This window comes from Carcharhinus amblyrhynchos, chromosome 4 (assembly GCF_965287045.1).
Source record: "Carcharhinus amblyrhynchos chromosome 4, sCarAmb.v2.hapA, whole genome shotgun sequence".
Classification (NCBI taxonomy): Eukaryota; Metazoa; Chordata; class Chondrichthyes; order Carcharhiniformes; family Carcharhinidae; genus Carcharhinus; species Carcharhinus amblyrhynchos.
In genome coordinates, this window is record NC_137327.1 from 83981536 (window position 1) to 84003072 (window position 21537).

Sequence of the window (21537 nt, forward strand, 5' to 3'; positions counted from 1 at the left end):
ATCTCATCCTTGTGGAACACCGTTTTCTCCAAACTGGATAAAATGCCCTTTACCCCTAGATCATTTTTTTTAGTCAATTTGCTATCCAGTCAGCCACTTTGAATCCCTGCATATTTACAAACGCTACCAAAATCTCTTTGCAACATATATTTTCAGTCAATCAGATAAAGTAGAATATATGAACTTATGCTGCGTAAAGTATTCTGCCCCTCCTCCCCTCACCCCATGTTGTGAATTTTAAATGAAGAGCTGTAGGAAGAAAAACTAGGCTTGTACTCGTTAGAGTTTAGAAGAATGAGGGGAGATCTCATTGAGACGTATAAGATGATGAATGGGATGGATGGGATAGAGGTGGAGAGACTCTTCCCGCTCAAAAAAGACAGTAGGACTAGGGGGCACAGCCTCAAGATAAAGGGGGGGCGGTTTAGAACGGAGTTGAGGAGGAACTTCTTCACTCAAAGGGTGGTGAATCTCTGGAATTCTCTGCCCGTTGAAGTGGTGGAGGCTGCCTCGCTAAATATTTTTAAGACGCGGGTTGATGGGTTTTTGATAAGAGAGGGGATTAAGGGTTATAGGGAGAGGGCGGGAAAGTGGAACTGAGCCACGACAGATCAGCCATGATCTTATTGAATGGCGGGGCAGGCTCGAAGGGCTTGATGGCCTACTCCTGCTCCTATTTCTTATGTTCTTATATCTGTGGGCGGCAAAGCGCTCGATGTTTTACATACTAGGCTGGTTAATTTTTGCCGTGATATTTTTATTGCTACTGGAAGGGAAAGGTCAGAAATTCAAAAACTGTGAAGGTTTTAATGAAGGTTAAATGGATTACTAAGAATGAACATAAATGTTCGCCTATGTAGCTACCATTAATCTTCCATTAATGACCTACAGAAGGCTTTTCAGTAATATTATAGTTTGATGAGCAAACAAATAGTATGAGCTAATAAAATAACAGAGCACATATCTCTTTGATAGTTTGACAATAAATATAACATAAAATAAAAGTTGATCTAACATTGTGTGTGTCCACATATCTTTGGGAGGACTATGTTGTTTATCTGTAAGATACTAGTTAGCTTCAGGATTAAAGATAACATGATGCTTTCATTTCATTGCAGTTATAATGCAAAGAAGATCTGATATAAAAAGAGCATTAGCATGGATTATGTATAATTTGTCTCTGAACAGAATATTTTAAATTCTGTACCATCATAAATCATTGAAATGTTGGATACTTACGAGATTAAATTGGTACTTGTTGGAGCACACATAATCATTGGAGATTGAAACTCCTTTGGAGGTTCTAAGTTACATGAATGTTCATGCTGCAGGCTCAACATTTTAACACTGGTAAACGCCACGATAAGCAGCAATCATAGGATTTCCTCAGTTGGCCTCAGTGTCTACACACAGAAAACTTCAGGTTTGCTAGCTGCCAGGAACCAGGCAACAGGGGGCATGGAGTTGGGAAATAATGCAGAGCTGCAACTCTTATCTGCTGCAAAAGCAATTTGAAAAAGTAGTTTTTTTTTCCTGCGGAGTGGAAAATTAGAAATGGCTGACCTTGGTACAGAGCAGCGGAGGATTTAAACAATGTTTTGAAGCTGCTTCTTCAAGAAATCCAGCAAAGAGAGTTACCACCCAAAGGAGAACTATCCAGTCTACTCGGCAGAAGATAATGGATATAGGCTCCAAATTGGCTCTGGTACCCTTTTGCTGCCCATTTCCTGGGACCAGCGGTATTTACATATTTTGTGTGGATGGCTATGCAAAAAGTACAATTGGGAGAAGAAAAAAATTTCCAATACACTTAGTTGCAGTGCTAATGCGTCCAGAGGCAGGCAAAAAGTTTTTAACTATAAGATTAAATAAACTTGTGACCTTGCTAAAATTACTCTTGATCCACTTAACATCACTGGTTGCTTTATATACAATCCTATCAGCCATGACACAAATGCCAGGGAATATTTTGTGATGTATTCCCTCTTCATATATCGCCATATATGGGCAGCGTACTTCTTCAAAACACAGCAGAAATTCTGGCAGACAGGAAAGTGGCACAGACTCAGCATAACCAGTTCATTTCACAGCCCAGATGACAATGTTTTCAGACTTAGAATTCAGAGGAAATGTCAAGCCATTGGGCCAACCAGCAAAAGGGCATGAGAGCAGAAGGGGAAGAAGGTTATTAGCCCCAAAGGTTTACTAAAGTAAGTCTAGCCAATGTTTTACAGTCCCAAAGAAAGAATATATCCTGCAAATAGCTGCTCCTCACCAGGTTATTATTTATGTTGAAGACGACTGACCATTCAGAAAGCAGATCCACCCAAGCAACATATGCATGCTTATATGTAGTAGAAATCATTTGGAAAAAATGAACCTACAATGCAACTATAGAATACAATCTGTCAACATAATACCTCCCCATTTACTCACACATATGTAGGTCTCAAGTTAGGCGTTTGGTTGACATTCTATGGACTGAATTTTATGTGCCCTTAGCGGGGGTGTTCCCAGCAGGGAGGGTGCGTGTAGTATTGGTGAGAGGGGCCATAATGAATGAGCATCCTACCAGATTCTTGCCCACCCTCAAACCCGCCCACATAATACAGAGTGTGGGCAGGCTGAAATCAGTGGCCGGTGCACCATATTTACATGAACAATTAAGGGTCACTTAGGCTTGTGATTGAGCCAAATGACCCTGATAATAAGTTGCCAGGCCATAAAATTATTGCCACAAGCAGCAGGGTGGGAATGGGAAGCCTGATTTTTTTTTTGCCTCGAGTGATTAAAGGGTAGGAAGGAAGGGAAGATTGGGTGGGGGTGGGGGTGGGGGTGGGGTGGGGGGAGTTGCCCTTTGCTGACCACATTTGGAACACCCAATTCCTTTCTACTCACTCTCTTAAACCCACTGCCCTTCCCTAACTTACCTAAATCTTCATGGCTCAAGATCCCAAACTTATTTAGTCTGGGGATCCAAGGTCTTGGGTTTGTTTCTTGTCCAGTAGTCTCAGCAGCTTCCTATCACTGCCTGGACTGATGGAGCTGCCAGTGTATCCAACTGGTTTGCAACTTCAGATGGCAGGGCTTCCAGCTGCAGGGGGTGAGTGGGTAGAAGTCCCACTGGGTCCTCATAGTCCACCCTGCAGACTTTGTGACTCTGGAATGGGTCAGTGTGTAGTGTGTTTTCCGGAAGTGGTAGTGTGTGTGTGTGTGTGTGTGTGTGTGTGTGTGTGTGTGTGTGTGTGTGTGTGTGTGTGTGTTGGGGGAGAGGGGGGAGGGGTCTGTCGAGCCTGCTCCATCATCCAGTGTTATCATGGCTGGTCTTGGGCTTCAACTCCACTCTCTACCAAATCCCCGTGTCGACTAATTTCCTGCCTATTTCCACCTTAAATATATTCATTGATGGCACACCCACAATCAACTGAGTAGAGAACTCCAAAGATTCATAACCCTGACAGTGAAGAAATCTTTCCTAAGCTCTGTCCCAAATGATTGGCCCCTCATCCTGAGGTTGAACTCCTTTGTTCTGGATTCTTCAACCAAGGGAAACAAGCCTGGTACCTCTCCCAACCAGGGAGACAAGTGCAGCAGATACATGGGAACACAACCACCTTAAATTTCCCCTCTAACTCACACACAATCCTGACTTGGAAATATATATTACATGCATAGAAAATAGAAACTAGAAGGCTTTTGGCCCTTCAAGGCTGCTTTGCCGTTCATTATGATCATGGCTGATCATCAAATGCAATATTTGATCCCACCTTTCCCCCATACACCTTGATCCCTTTAATCCCAAAATTTATATCTAATTTCTTCTTGAAATTACGTAACATTTTGCCCTCAACCACTTTCCGTGGTAGTGAATTCCAAAGATTGACCACTCTCTGGATGAAGAAATTTCTCCTCACCTTAGTCCTGAAAGGATTACCCCATATCCTCAAACTATGACCCCTAGTTCTGAACTCTCTCATCGTTGGGAACATTGGCAGTGATTCTTCCATCACGACCCGCAACTTTTCCGGCATGTCGGCGTGGGAGATATGCGTCGCTGGCCCTGTACCGGGATTTGCGCAAGCGCTGGAAACGCATGCACATTTCCCAGAGCCGGTGAACGGTCGCCAGGCAGACCAGACTGGAAACCGGTGGGAAGATAGGTAAGTCATTTGAATCTTTGTAAAATGTATTTTAAATATGCTTAGCAGTTCATTATTTCAGATCCCATTGAATCTCCTACTCCACCAGGAGTACTTCATTCCGGCAGGGTTCAGATTAGCTCACCATGTTCAGGGAACTAGCAGAAGGCTATGTCAGAATGAAGGGGGTCATTCAGGGCACCCCCTGGGGTCAGGCAGCAGTGGGGTAGCATCCCTGGACATGGGCCCCCTTGGCAGTGCCAGCCTCTAGTCCTGGCATTGCCCAAGGGGCAAAGTGCCCATGCCCAGGTGGCACCTTGGCACTGCTCACCAGGTATTGGGCAGTACTAAGAGGGCAGGGCAACTGGAGGGGGTGGAAGGTCCAGCTGCCACTCTGCAGACAGAATCGGTCTGGGATGGAGGGAGGGTAGTGATAGGGGCGGGCTGGGGGGAGGACTGTCTGCCGGGAGGAGCTTGCCAGCTCGTTGGGCCGAAGGGCCTGTTTCCCGGGCTGTTTTTGTTCTTTGTTCTTCTTTGGTTAACGCGTTCTGGCGCTCACCGCAGGGGTTGTGGTTAGATCGCACCAAAGAACGACGAAGAATCACATTTTTGCCTCCAGGGGAGGGGGGGGCTGACCCTGGGTAAGGTCTGCTGGGGTGAAGGGTGTTGGGGAATTTCCACTGCTGGAGAGGATGGGCTGTACCTCGGGGTGCTCCGAGGGGGGGGTGTCAGGGTTGGCCTGGAAATTGCTGTGGGGTCTGCGATCGGGCTGTGGGGGTAGCTGGAGGAGCAGCACTGCAGGGGTCCTAGGCAGGCCAGTGAGCGGGCTGGCCAGCAAACAGGAAGACTGAAAGATCAAGGCCACTGCGCCGTTCTGTCCAGAACTGTCAGACTCTGGCACAAATAGACCCGGCCCCCTTCCTTGGGTTTTTAATGATATTCACAACTGGGACCACTGCAGTACACAGACTGCAGAGATTCAGGTGAGAAACTGAACTGACAAAACAGTCGGGATTTAGAACAGTTTTCCTGCCAATTTTGGGAGAATCGCAGCCAAGCGTAGCATCTCGGCGCATAACTTCTCTGGTGGTTCGGACTGGGAGATGCACTTTTTGGCCATTTTGTGGGCTCCCCGGCAGCTTTTATGCACATCTCCCAGCCGGAGAAAACTGAAGCTGCCAGGAACCTGCTGAAAATTGGCGGGCCGCTGATTAGCATGAGTTTACATATCTTTCCATGTCCTTATCAGAATCCACATGGTAATCTCTGCTCACGCCTGCGTCTCCCACCTCTTTGGTGTGATGTAATTTTGGCACGAATCAGAACTAGTATTTAAAAGTCACAACCTGGCATGGCAGCTTTGAACTGACGTGAGGAGTAAGTGCTGCTCCTGGAGTGTAGGGCGCGTTGCCCTGGAGATGCCTGATGACCTTCCTCCTGCTGCCTTCAGCCCATAGTGTGGGTATGCCGGCGTTGGACTGGCGTAAACACAGTAAAAAGTCTGACAACACCAGGTTTTAGTCCAACCTATTTATTTGATAATATACTCACTAGCTTTCGGGGTTACCCCCTTCGTCACCTGACGAAGGGGGTAACCCCGAAAGCTAGTGAGTATATTATCAAATAAATAGGTTGGACTAAAACCTGGTGTTGTCAGACTTTTTACTGTGTTCAGCCCATAGGCCAGTGATACCTGTGGGGGGAGTGGTGGGAGGATGGGGAGGCTTCTATTTCTTCATAGGTTGCTTGGTGAAGTTCTGTCAGGGACTCCCATCTCCTACCCCCCCCCCACCCCGGTCCCCCCCAGTCCCCCCACCCACCCCACCACCTCCCTACCCCCCGGTAGCTCTGTAGCACATTGTGGGAAGCAGCCTTGAGGGCTCCCGCTTCCACCCCCCCCCAATCCCGCCCCCGGACAGCGCTGAGACGCGCTATGGGAGGCAGCCTCGAGGGGTCCTGTATCACTCCACTCCCCCCACCCCTCTTCCTGGGCAGCGCTGAAGCACAGTGTGGGAGGCAGCACACTTGGAGTACTATGTACAGCTTTGGCCTCCTTTCCTGAGAAAGGATATATTGGCACTGGAGGGGATGCAGAGGAGATTCACTAGATTGATTCCAGAGTTGAGAGGATTGGCTTATGAGGACAGACTGAGTAGACTGGGGCTGTACTCATTGCTGCTGACATCTCCACATCATGGCTATACTCATTAACATTAATTGTGATAAGTCATATTTGGGCAATAAAGGAGCATGAACTTACTTGCCACTGAGATACTATCCCCATGCATACAAAATTAGTTATTCAACCTCAGAAATAGTATAAGTACCTAAAGCACACACTGGAATTTTTGAATCATTAGACTCACTTCTGACAATTGGGCCAGGAACTGTGTAATGCTGAGCCCACTTGCTGCTACCAGTCCAGCTGACTGATATATACTCAGTGAGGTGCTCATACCTGATCTGATGTTAGCTGCAGAGCAAGGGTGAAACGGTGCACCCTCTGCGTTCCTCTCTTTTTCTCAGGGGTTAACACTGTTCTTTAGGGATGGTGTCTGCTGGGGATGATGGCTGGCCTGCTTAAGAGATTGCAGGTGAGTGCAAGTTTGCATTGAGGAATAAGATTGATTAGAAATAGCTGAATCTCGGACAGAGACCTGCAACATGTCATGCTTCTTACGCAGCCCAATCCCCCATCCCATCCACACTCACTTGTCCCCAATGCAAGGAGAGGTTTCTCTGGGATACTCACCACCCTTAACAATTACTCTGGTTTCTTCTCTTAACCAATAGGTTCCCAGATGACTGGCTAGAGCCAGGGAGAGTCTTGGAGAGAACTGGCAAGTTTGGCACTCTGCTACCTGTCATCATCCTCCCACAGATGTTGTGGGCCCTTTTCTCCTATGAAGATTATGGGAGAATGATGGGTTCCATATCAGAATTGATCAAGACCTCAGGTATTGGTACTCACATTCTCTAAAGTCATATAGTGTTCAAAACATTAACTATATTTCACTCTCCAGTTTTTTCCAGAACTACCAAGTTTTCCCAGTATTTTCTGTTTTTGTTACCCACTATTTCTGATGCTTCTCTGCACTGTGCTGTAGGTGACATACCTCCTGTTGTGGTTAGCCTTCCAGCCATCATGACCCAGAAGCTGAGAGAGTTGCAGCATGCCGAGACTCAGTTGGCATTGTGAGTGTGTGGCGACCATTTATCCACTCCTCTGGCTGTCAACTCCCTTCACCACATGCATACTGTTACATTTTTGGTCCTGATACCTTTCAAGGTCAATTAGTACATGAGTAGACACAGGAGGTGATTAACTTTACAACTGTCCTTTACTGCTGTCACGCTCGATCTGATAAGAAAGCATGGATCCTGCAACCCCACAAAGCACTGGCTTGCAAGGTACAGGAAGCCTGACAAAATATACAATATGTAATACACTCCCATAACTCTGCATGCACATTAAGCATTATGATGCTAAATCATCCCTGCAGAATGGAGAAAGTCATCCATCCATTTCAGCACTGGAGCCAGGTCCAACGGAAGACTCCATGGCTATTGACCTTTTCTATCACGTCCAATCAGGTTTTCTTTGTCAGATGGGATACCTCTTCCTGCCTTCCCGTAGAAGGAGAACTTCCCATGGTTCACTGACAGCCTGCAGAAGGGCATGCAGGAAGCTATGATTAAAACATGGAGCTGTTGGCGACCTTGACTCCGTTACTGTTGATGCTAGGAGGCTCTGTTAGACTTGTACAATCCCTCTGGGTGTGTGAAAGTTGATCACCAATGACCATTGTTTCTGAGTGCTTCAGGAGAACTGGGGCTGACAGGATTCCAGTTGCTCCTGTTCCTTCAGCTGCCCTTCAATACCTAAACCTGTACTGCACTCTGCCCTTCTCCTCCAGGCCCATCCTTGTGCTCATGTGCACTGTCCTTTGGACCATCGGCTGGCAGCTCTTTCCTCTTGGCCGCCCATCCCCCTGCCAGCACCTTCCAAACCATTCTGGGCTTTCCATTCACCGGGAGACCTGCTGATCCACCATTAATCAAAAGTGGCCAGTACATCATTCATTCCATTTCAGACCACATCACGCAGTCACAAAACATCCATTCTACCTATGGGATTCAATTTTAAGCTGAAGAACATTCATCAGAACAGGGCAGGTGCTACCAGAAATAATGAGAGTTTTCATTTCCTTTCAGATTTACAGCATCAGAAGTGCTTTTTTCCGTGTCATTCAGCTTCTGGAATTGGAAAGGTAATTTTGCTGGCAAATATGGAATACTTTAAAGAAATACGAATGCAGCTATCACCTCAAAAACATACAATCTGAAGAGAATAGGAATTTCCATTGATAAATAAACTTTGATATCTTGAATTGTTGTATGTTAACCAATGCAACCTTTGATCAAAGTGTAACTTTTGAGTGCAGTGAGGTATCGAAACCTCCAGGATATTGTAATGGGGAAACTAATTGTTACATGTCATTATCCTTTTGTCTATTATGGTATGAATACTCCCAATATTTGATATGTTTGACTGCCTGAAAAGAAATTGTTCCACTTCCAAATGTTCTGGGAGATAAATATTCAATTTCTGGCTGTTAGTTTTTAATTCTGGCAAGGAAAACACTCAAGTGTGATTGTGTATGGATCACATATTCTGCGTATAATATCTTGAACTGCAAGTCAATGAAAATTAATTTGGTTTTTCCTCAGGGTACCATTATGGTCCAAGAATCTGTTAAGAGGTAACTTTCCATAATGGGTGCATTAACTCTGAGTGGACTAAACCTGGTTCTCATACAAATAAAAAGGAATTCATGCATTTATATAATACCTTTCATAACAGCGCTTGTCTCAAAGCTTACAGGCAATGAAATATTTTTGAAGTGCAGCTACTGTTTTAATGTAGGAAATGAGGCAGCAACTTGCACTCACACACAATCATGTCATAAATATCGTCCAGTGGCTCTGACAACTATCGTTATGAAGTGCTTCAGAAAGTTAGTCAAGGCACGAATCAATTCCGGCCTCCAGATTGCAAGGATCCACTACAGTTCACCTACCACCACAACAGGTCCACGGCAGATACCATCTCCCTGGCCCTGCACTCAACCCTGGAACACCCAGATAACAAAGACACCTATGTCAGACTCCTATTTATTGACTACAGCCTTCAACACCATTATTTCTATGAAACTCGTCTCCAAACTCCATAGCTTGGGGTTCTCCTTCTTCTGCAACTGGATCCTAACCCACAGACCACACTCAGTAAGGGTAGCCAACAACACCTCCTCCATGGTCATCCTTAACACCAGTGCCCCGCAAGGCTGTGTTCTCAGCCCCTTACTATTCTCCTTCTGCACCTATGACTATGTGGCCAAATTCCCTTCCAGCTCAATTTTCAATTTTGCTGATGACGCCACTGTAGTGGGTCAGATCTCAAACAATGATGTGATAGAACACAGAAAAGAGATAGAGAATCTGGTGAACTGGTGCAATAACAATAGTCTTTCCCTCAATGTCAACAAAACGAAGGAAATAGTCATCGATCTCAGGAAGCATAGTGGAGGGCATGCCCCTGTTTACATCAGTGGTAGGGATGGTCGAGAGTTTCAAGTTTTTAGTTGTCAAAATCTTCAACAAATCTGTCCTGGTCCCTCCACACTGATGCTATAGGTAAGAAAACCCACCAATGCCTCTACTTTCTCAGGAGACTAAGGAAATTTGGCATGTCCAGTATGACTGTCACCATCTTCTACAAATACACCATAGAAAACATTCTTTCTGGTTGTATCACAGCTTGGTATGGTTCCTGCTCTGTCTAAGACTGCAAAATACTACAAAAGATTATGAATATAGCCCAGATCCTCACTTAGACAGCCTCCCATCCATTGACATTGCCTACACTTCCTGCTGCCTTGGAAGAGCAACCAGCATAATCAAAGATGCCACACACTCTGGACATTTTCTCTTCCACCTTCTTCTGTCAGGAAAAAGATACAAAAGTCTAAGGATATGTATGAACTGACTCAAGAACAGCTTTTTTTCCAGCTTCCATCAGACTTTTGAATGGACCTACCTCACATTAATCTTTCTCTGCATCCTAGCTTTTACTGTAACACTACATTCTGCACTCTTTCTCCTTTCCTTCTCTATGAATGGTGTGCTTTGTCTGCACAGTGCGCAAGAAACATATTTTTCACTGTATGCTAATATCTGTGACAATAATAAATCAAATCAAATCAAATCAAATAATGACCAGATAATGTATTCTCATGATTTTTCTTTAGGGTTAAATATTATTCAAAACCCACGGGAATAACTCTCTTGTTCTTCTTCAGAATAACGTCATAGGATCTGTTACTTCCAGTTGAGAGGGCAAGCAGAGCCTTTGTTTAACATTTCCTCCAAAGGACTAAACATGAAGCACGCATTTAGTACTGTAATGGAGTATTAGCCTGGATTTTTTTTATTCATGGGACATAGGCATTGCTGGCTGTTAAGTATTTATTAACCATCTATAGCTGCTTTTAGAGGACAGTTGAGAATCAACCACATTGCTGTGGCCCTGGAGTCACATGTAGGCCAGATCAGGGAAGGATAGCAGGTTTCCTTCCCTAAAGGACATTAGTGAACCAGATGATTTTTTCTGACAGTCGACAATGGTTTCAGGGAATCATGATTGATTCTTAATTCCAGATATGTTTTATTGAATTCAAATTCCACCATCTGCTGTGGTGGGATTCGAAGTTGAGTTCCCAGAATATTAGCTGAATTTCTGGATTAATAGTCTAGTGATAATACCACTAGGTACATTGCCTCCCCTTATTTTGTGCTCAAGTTTGAAAATGGGACTTGAATTCACAATATGCTGTGAGGTGAGATTTGATTTGATTTGATTTGATTTATTATTGTCATAGAAATCAGTATACAGTGAAAAATATTATTTCTTGTGCGCTATATAGACAAAGCATGCTGTAGTAGGGAAGGAAAGGAGAGAGTGCAGAATGTAATGTTATAGTCATTGTTAGGGTGTAGAGAAAGATCAACTTAATGTGAGGAAAGTTTATTCATAAGTCTGATGCAGCAGGGAAGAAGCTGCTTTTGAGTTAGTTGGTGCATTATCTTAGACTTCTGCACCTTTTTTCCAATGGAAGAAGGTGGAAGACAGTATATCTGGGGTGTGTGGGGTCCTTGATTATGCTGGCTACTTTTCCAAGACAGAGGGAAATGAGGACAGTGTCAGTGGATGGGAGGCTGGTTTGAGTGATGGACTGCTACAAACTGAGTCATGGATGATTTATATGCTTCAAGTATTTTTATGGTTTGAAGTTTTGTGTGACAATGCTGTGCCTTTAGGAGATGTTTTTAATCATGTTCCTCTGTAGTTTTTTTTTTAAATGGTGTGGCCTGTTTGTTATTGTTGTCATGATGTCTGTCCTGGTATCTTTTATTGCTGAAGCAAAGTAATGGGCCTTTTGTTTATTTTTTATGTTGGCCTAATGCAGTGTCCTGGAGTTTTATGACCCCTTTGTACTTGTTGGATGGAACCTGATTGACTGATCAGATGGAACCTTGGGACAGTTTGTTATTCCACAGGAGAAATCCAGCCGGGACGATGTGCTAGTACACTAAGGCCTGCCTTTCAGACAGCCCACATCTGCATCAGGCAGCTCCTGCAAGTTGCCTCCAAACTTTTTCCAAAGTCGGCAGCCCTGGCTCCCATTCACTCTACCTCCTTCTCCCCACACCCCTGTGCCCGCCCCCCTCCCCCCCCCCCCCCCCCCCCCCCCCCGGCCTAGAATGCAAATCAGATTTTTTGGGACACCTACTCCCAGGTCATGTTTATAGAGTCAGGAATTTTCCTGACCCCACAATCAATTCTGGAATGAAAATTCAAGCCCAAAGATTTGTTCTGCATCCTATATAAGCTTTAATAAGCAACTTACTGTAATTCAGGCTGTTTGATTTGGGGCTACACCAAAGAATTGGGTGAAGTTTAAATGAAATTCAATCTATTAAATGAAAGTTTAATCAGATTGCTTTTGTGATAAAACTTGTTAGAAATTGCAATGAAGAATCTTACAGGGGATGCTTAATTATACTGTGGGATCATTTAGCATCATGAAAGAAAAAATTGCATCTTTAGGCGCTGTAAAGAAATGCAGATTCCAAGTGTCCACCGACATATATCAACTATCTTGAGCCCAAAGAGGAGCATCAATATATCAAATGGCTGTTTGCATTTTCTTAGTGCCTGTCAACGCGATGCACATTGATTTCACAAAGCATTACAAGCTTAGCGCTGACAAAACACAGCTAATCTGGATGCACTGACTGTCAGGATAAAAAGCTGCTTGGTCACCTTCAATCATTTGGAGGAAAGAGTCAAGAGCTTGGAATCTACTTACAGATTCAAGTACTGTCCAAGCTGTGTTTCAGTTTGCAGAGCAGTGATTGTGCAGAGGAGCTGCGATTGATATTTCTGATGTTGAAACTCCCTTGAAATCATTGAGTTCTGAGTGACCAGTTTTACACAACTCAGAAATTCTAAAAGAAACACGCACTCCAACAGATTTTTCCTTCTAGCTGATCTGATTGGTTTTGACAGCTACCAGTTCTGCTTTCTGGTTGATCTGATTGGTTCAGAGTAACAACTTCCAAGCCAAAGAGATAGCTGCTGGAAAAAAATGACAATCGTCTGAAAAAGATTATTGCTGGCATGTACATCGCAGGGACGGGCTTCATAAACTCATAGCATTTCAACTCTTAGTGCTGATGCAGGTCAGCTAAAGAATGTACTATTGATGAGGCAGCTGCCTGATGATAACACTATGTTCACAGTAACCACATCCTCATGTCATTCTTCATCCCAAGGCCATGTCAGTGAGCAGCATGCTGATGCCTCTGAGGATAATATAAAGAACCCTGTGCACCATCACTAACTTGCTCATTTTGCCAGGGAGATGCTACATAATAATCTGTGGGATATGCCAGGAAGAGAGACTGTGGTTTCAGGACACTATAATACTGTTCAAATTCTCAGGAATAGCATTATGACAGCAACATTCACCTTTCATGGATTAGAAGACAACAGGTGTCCTAAGACAAAATTAAAGATAGACAGAACCCCGCCATGAGACATCCACTCACTTTTGCTTTGCCATGGAATACATTTTTATTGGAAGGACCAAAAAATTTAATTTTGGGAGGGGGGGGCGGGGGGCAGGTTCTGCTATTTCCTTACCCACAGATATTGCTTCATCTCTCGGCTAACTTATGTTGTTGCAAATAGTATTTGCGAGCCATGTTGTTGCATTAGGGATTGTATTCATAGGACTGCCAAATAAAACAGTGGGAAGGGGATCCAAACCAGACCAAACAATTTGTGTTTCATTTCCTAGGATGGCCCAAAGGAGTTTAGGCCTTCCTTGCCCTGGCCTCTGTCTCCTTCTTCCCATGAGATCCTGCTGAAATCCCATCCCTGCAGCATACTAGTTCATCGACAAACAAACGTTAATGTTGTTCATCCTGCAAGCTGCAGAATTTGCTGTATTTTGACTGCTTTAACCTCAGTTCAAAGGAAAGGACAACAACTGGGGAATTTCAACAGAAATAATCAAAGGTTGGCATTGTTGGAATCACTGATGTTGCAAGGAATTAGTTGGCCTTAATATGTTTATTGTACTTGCAAGATAAAGTACCCACTACAGGTTTTAGCACCAATTCAAAATCAATTCAGGCTTTCATAGCAAAACACTGTGGATGCTGGAAATCTGAACTTAAAACAGAAAATTCTGGATTACCTTAATGGTCTTACAGTATCTGTGGAGAGAGAAACTGTTAATATTTCGAGTCTTTCTAACTCTCCTTTTGTGATACAAAGGTTAACATGGTACTGAGTATAGCACCACTCACACAGTGATGTAAGAGAACAGATGACTTGCACCTAGGGGTTAGTGTAGTGTTGGTCAAAGCTGTGTGCAGAAGCAGGCACGTAGAAGACAGCTCCTAGCTTGGTCCTTTACTGGATTTATGTATACAATTTCCAGTAGTTAATAAATACTTAGTCTCGAACTACCTAAGACTATGAATATCTTAATAAGACCAACCAAACTCTGCCCAATACCAGTTTGCAGCTGAAGCCTTCCCTAGAAGGCATGGCAGCACAATTGTTAGCACTACTGCCTCACAGTGCCAGGGATCCAGGTTTGATTCCCGGCTTGTGTTACTGTCTGTGCGGAGTCTGCATGGGTTTCCTTCAGATGCTCCAGTTTCCTCCCACACTTTGAAAGATGTGCTGGTTAGGTCCATTGGCTGTGCTAAATTCTCCGTCATGCACCCGAACAGGTGCTGGAGTGTGGCGACTGGGGATTTTCATTGCAGTGTTAATGTAAGCCTACTTGCAATGCTAATAAATAAACTTTTAACTCTGTATCAAGTCCAGCGGTTGTATAAAAAAAACACTCTGAAGCAAAGCCCCAAATATAAGGAGCTTGCATGTCGTGTTTCAAGTCATGCAGGATGAGGGTTTGATATGATTTAAATCTCAGACTTCTGTCATACAATTGAGAGAGTGATGATTGTGAGACCTGGGCATCAAGAAAGTGAATGCTATGGCAAATTTAAAATGGAGCTGGAATGCATTCGGTGCAGAAACCATAGTATCTGTCAATTACGGCTTATTCCCCATCCCCATTCCCTGCAATTAAACCATTACATGTTCAACCCATAGGTGATTTACACTTAGAACACAAAAATAATTCTGAAAAGCCTTATGTATTACTGTTCAGCTCCTCTCAATGTTGACATAATATGGCTAACACAAGGTATGCAAATCAGAAAAATGCTCATTATCTAGATAATGTTGTACGTACATCACTATTTCAAAAGTTGTGACAAACAAGATAATGGGAGTAATACTGTCAGCATTGTATACTGACTTCCTTTTTCCCATTTGGAATTCATCACAATTAAAATTGCATGAAAAGTAGGTGAGAGAAAGTCACATGTGTGCCTGTGGGACTTGGACAGCTTTCATAATAGCATCCATCATCTCACAGTATTACTTAACAATGGGTTGATGGGCGGTGCTGGTTGTGCTTTCGTCAAGATGAGTGTTGCTGTCACCCCTGTAATAAGTTTTGAAATTGCTGTTTGACTAATACCTGAAATGTCCCCCAAGAGGCCTTTTGAAAAATGTCAGTGATTTAGAAAGAAATAGCAGCAGTTACTTCAACTGTCATGGCAGAGTATAATTATACAGCGTAGGATTCTGCTTGAATGTATAGCTCACATTTGCCATTTTACTTTAATATGTAATGTAGATAATAGGTAATGTTATTACCCTTTAATATTCAAATAAGTGAAAATTCAGGCTACAGCAATGAATCATAAGACATGATTGCAGTGTCAGTTGCATGATATAGATTTAGGAATTGGTTGGTTGAATTTCCCATGATAATTTTTACACAAAACAGGTACTCAATTTTATCATATAAGGTTAGCAGGTAAAGCAGGTTACTTTGTAGTGGAAAATATTGATGTATAGATAATGCTCAGTGAGTGTCCTGAGTTGAATTTTATTTCAGCTGCGGCTCTTAATGTCTTGGATGAGTATCATTTGTTAGTTGCTGCCATATTATACTGCTATCAAGATTGCATCTGTTACTGTAAAATACCAACAAATAAAAGATTTTCTGGCTGTTCATCTTGTTGTGGGACATTTGCTGCAGAATGTCTACCACCTTTGCTTACAGAAGAATGCCTCTGTACTTCAAAAGTGATTTTCGATATCCGCCACTTAGAAATGTTTCAGTAATGTTACAGGGGGTTATATAAATGCAAACAGTTACTTTAAGATACTCCACCTCCTGTTAAACTACGGACATGATGTTAAAATGCACAGTTAATAAGGTCCAAGCATTCAACTAGCAGCTAAAACATACATTTTTTTTATTTTTTCATGGATCACTGACAAGACCAGCATTTGCTGCCCACCACCGATTGAACGGAGTGGCTCATTCAGCCATTTCAGAGGGCAGTTAAAAGACAACCACATTGCTGTGGACCTGCAGTCTCATGTAGCCAGGCATAAATGGCAGATTTTCTTAAGTCAACCAGATGGGTTTTTACAACAATCGATGAGAGTTTCATGGTCACCATCACTATCTAACTTTATTTAACTTCCACCAGCCAAAGTGGGATTTGAACCCATGTTACCACAGCATTAGCTTGGGCTTCTGGAGCGCTAGCTCAGTGGCATTACCACAGCACAACCCCAACAAAATTACCAGTGACAATGAATGGTAAATAAATTCTGTTGCAAAATTAATTCCGATCCTTAGATTTCTACCATTGATTGGGAAAAAAATGGATGAGATTCTCCAGCCACCCAGTCGCATGTTTCCCAGTGGTGGAAGGCAACATGCTGTCTACTAGCAGTGGGATTCTCTTGACCAGCCACTCTCAATGGGATTTCCCCTTGATGTTACCCCATGCTACCAACAAACCCACGGGTGGGGTGTGCAGCTGGTGAGACTGGAGAATTTCAGTGGTGTGAATGGCTGAAGAATTCCAGCCAATGTGTTTGAGCAGGGATTATGTAATAAGCACAATTTTGAAAATAGGCAATGGTTAACACATGCTATCAACTTCTGATGTGCAGGAGATTGCTCCAAATTATCATGACAATGGGAGAACTGACATTAAGACAGCCAAGCTCGCTATAGTCTAGGGAGGGTATAGTCTTCCATAAAAGATGATCACCTAACAAGAGGGAATAATGATTAACACATCAGTGCAAATTGGTTGGGCAAATACAACGCTTTGACATTATAATCGGGTACACGGAACTGCCCAAGAAACTGATTAACAAAGTTGTAATGAACAATGCAGTCAGCATAATGAAATTAAAAGAACCATTTTGTAACCAACTCAAGGAATTAAGATGCTAATGTAAACCTTTGTGACTTGAAACAGTATATTAACCTGTACCAATCTACCAGGGGCAGACAGGGCTCACAGGCAACCTACAATTTCAGGCTCGAGTTCAGCTCTCCCACCTGCATGTGGGAAAAAAAATTCTTGCAGTTCAACATGGGCTCCAAAGCTTGACTCATTTTATTTCCTTCTGACAGAACTACAGAATCCCTGCAGTGCAATAAGAGGCCACTTGGCCCATCAAGATCGTACCAATTCTCCAGGAGAGCATTCCACCCAGGCCCTCCTCTCCATCCTATCTCCGTAAACTTGTGCCTAAACCATGGCTAATCTAACTAACCTCCACCTAACCTATATGTCTTTGGACACCAAGATACAATTTAGCATAGCAAATCCACAAAATCTGTACATCTTTGGACTTTGATCTTCTCTCGGGAGTCCAGCAACAGGATAGGGTCCAGGTCCAGAAGCACATCACCTGACTGAACATAAGAACATAAGAACGTAAGAACATAAGAAATAGGAGCAGGAGTAGGCCATCTAGCCCTTCGAGCCTGCCCCGCCATTCAATAAGATCATGGCTGATCTGTCGTGGCTCAGTTCCACTTTCCCGCCCTCTCCCCATAACCCTTAATCCCCTCTCTTATCAAAAACCCATCAACCCGCGTCTTAAAAATATTTAGCGAGGCAGCCTCCACCACTTCAACGGGCAGAGAATTCCAGAGATTCACCACCCTTTGAGTGAAGAAGTTCCTCCTCAACTCCGTTCTAAACCGCCCCCCCTTTATCTTGAGGCTGTGCCCCCTAGTCCTACTGTCTTTTTTGAGCGGGAAGAGTCTCTCCACCTCTATCCTAGTCCTGGCATCCAGGTGTTCACCAAGTGCTGGATCCCTGGGATGTCCCTCCCTCTGCCTGATGTCAATCAGAAAAAGTGTGGTGCTCACCAGTTAGTGACCCCAGAGCCTTGACCACTATGCCCCACTGAGGGTATGTGACTCTGCACTGGTGAAGGGTACAGCTGAAACCAGTGATGCATCTTCAAGGTACATGTCCAGGAATTCATCAGAGCTGCTGGTTGGGCTGTTCTCTTCTGCCTTGCCAGATGCTGCCCTTGCTATGCCTTCAAGAGATGGGAGATGACACGGGCATGTGGAAGCAAATAAGGTGATTGGTGATAAAACTGGTGTGTTTTTTGTGAAGTGGGTGATTGGGTACTGGATCCTTAGCTCTTTTCCTCAAGCTCACTTCCACTTTGGCGCCAGAGTTGTCCAGCCCCTCCCCAGTAACCGGGCGGTTCACTCCTCAATCTCTGATAGCGCTTTCCACTTGGCCATCTATTTGCCCATTTTGCTCTCTCCCGGCAGTTATGAGCATTCTTTTCCTGCAAGGGAACAGATGGAAAGAGTGTAAGCAGGCCATGTAACTGGTGTGCATCCGCAAGTTGACGGAAACAGTGACTTACCCTGGCTGAACGGATTACAATATTCACCCTCTTTCTGCATTGCACTCCCAATGTGCAAAGAGTTGGCACTTACAAATACTGCCATTGCTGCCCACGCCATGTTGGTGCCATTGCTGGAGGGCCTCCGCCCCATTCGAGGGTAAAGGTCCCAGGCTCTGGCCCCAGTCCCCAGTCTGAAAACTTCAGTGCAACCTTCCTGGCAGCGATTCTCTGCTATGAACCTGGAACAGGTGCAGGGAAGGTGTTTAAGTGAAGCATCCCATATTTTGAAACAATCAGCCTGAAGTCAGACCACTGAATCCGGGTCCATCTGCTCAGCATGAAACCTGAGAAGAATATTTACTGTTCTAAGTGGCTGAATGTACGGCAGGTAAAACATGCAAGGCTGCCAGCGGAGTTTTCCAACTTGACACTTTGCCAAACTTTCAGAGAATTCCGGCCCTTGTCTTAGAGGTCCTTCTTAATACATTTCTTACATGAGTTCAACATTGTAGAATCTAAGTGTTAAATTCACCTCCTTCCCCTTTGAAATATACCATCTTTACAGGTTTTGTAGTCTATGCCCTATTGTTACCCACTTCTGTTAGGTAAATATCTGTGTTGCTAGGCTAATCCATATATCAAGAACCATGGTCAATCTGTCTTCCTACCCAACTCCAACTTAAAAATAGTTTGCTCTCTTTCAATCATGCATTCAGCTGAACACTCCAAATTATTAGATTCCTTAATTTTCGCTTTATCACATGACTTCTTGACCATGGCAAAAATGCCCTTAAAGAAAATATCTGGAGGACCACAATCTTTAAGATACAATAAATAAAGCTATGAGGAAAGATTGGATAGCTCAAGTTGTTTTCCCTCAAACAGAAGAGGCTGAGGGGTGATATAATCAAGGGCTCCATGCACCCCATTCTCTCTTTCACCTTCCATCAGGAAAAAGATGCAAAAGTCTGAGGTCATGCGCTAATGGACTCAAAACAGTTTCTTCCCTGCTGCCATCAGACTTTTTAACGGACCTACCTCGCATTAAGTTGATCTTTCTCTACCCACTAGCTATGACTTAACACTACATTCTCTACTCTCTCCTTTCCTTCTCTATGTAGGCTGTGCTTTATCTGAATAGTGTGCAAGAAACAATACTTTTCATTGTATACTAATACATGTAACAATAATGAATCAAATCAAATCAAATCAAAAACTTAATTGAGGTGTATAAGCTTATGAGGGGCCTGGATAAGGAAGACAGAAGAGGTATGTTTCCCCAAGAAAAGAGGTCACTTATCAAGGGCATAGATTAAAGGTGATTGGCAGACGGATTAGAGGGGATATGAGGAAAAACCTCTTCACCCTTAGAGTGGTAGGTGCCTCAAGTTTGCTGCTTGGTTTTGTGGTGGAGGAGGAAACCCTCAAATTACTTAAAAGGTATTTGGAACTGCACCTGAATTGCTATAACTTGCAAAGCTATGGACCAAGTGCTGGAAGGTGGAATTGGAATGGGCAGCTAATTTTTTCTTGTTTTCTCTTTTGGTTAGTGCAGACATGGTGGCCTGAATGGCCTAATTCTGTGCTGCAACTTTTCTATGGCCCTTTGCGAATCTCACACTTGGAATCAATAAACTAATAAATAGAGTTAGATTAAGGGACAGAAGGTTTATAGGAGAAGTGAGGGAAAAATTTTCACCCAGAGGATGTTGGGAATCTGGAACTCACTGCCTGGAAGGGTGGTAGACATGGAAACATTCACAAAATTTATTAAGTATTTCAATGAGCTCTTGAAATACCATGGCATGCAAGGCTATGGACCAAGTGCTGGAAAATGGGATTCGAATGGAAAGGTTCTTGATGGCCAACATGGACACAATGGGCCAAAAGTCCTCTTTACATAGGAACATAGGAAGTAGGAGAAGAACTAGGCAAATACAGCCCTTTAAGCCCGCTCTGCCATCCAATCAGATCACGGCTGATTTCCTCCTTGTGTCAAATCCACCTCCCCATCCATTCCCCATATCCCTTTCCCATTTTTATATTAGAAATATGTCTATCTCCCTCTTGAAACCATTCAATGATTCAGACTCCAACACTCTATATAATTGCAACAATTTCCGTGCTGTAAAACTCTATGATGATAACAAAACAAGAAGATAGAAACAGTTTTTTCACAGTTATGGGGACATATTGTATTGGTAAAAATAAGGAAGATCCACTAACAGTTTCATTTCGGAGTGGTCAGTGTCAAACTTTAAGTGGAAAAATGGAATCATGATGCTAAAGTTTAGTCTGCATGCTATAATAAGCTTTATAGCAATCTTGCAGCCAGTCTATCATATATAATGCAAGTCCAGGTAAACACTGGTAGTTTGTAGTGGCTGTTCTTCTAGAAGAACACAGACTAATTTAATTGGCCTGTAAAGCTCGTGATTTTCTTTTCACCCGGGAGAAAAGGCAAACACTCATCACAAAGATGTATGCTTTCAGTTGCAGTGCTGTCTACTAAAATAATATTTAGTCCACTCAGCCTTCGGAGTATGCAGGCTGAATTTTCATTGGCTTTCTTCCCAATTTCAGAGCTAAAAGTCTATTGAAAGAGCACATTTGGGCTTGGGAAGGGTCTCATTATAAATGCTGTTTATCGCTACTTGCTGACATGGCAATTATTGTCAAAGTCAATGAGGATAGTCAGAATCCCCTACAACTAGAATGCTGCAATAGAACCAGAACAGCTAACATAACTCTCTGGAATTAACTTGGGTTGGCATCACAAGGAATTTGCATACTGACTAAGCAATATCTTTTTCTTAATCTTGTATGTCACAGCTTAGTCTGATGATTCCTGAATGGTTATGCGTATATAATAAAGGATGTGTGTAGCCATGGGAAACTGTGAACATGAAGAAACTTTACTAAAAATCAGATCGAAGGGCTATATATCATGTTACAGGCTCCAGCACAATGACATTTTGGATGTATCACTAATTG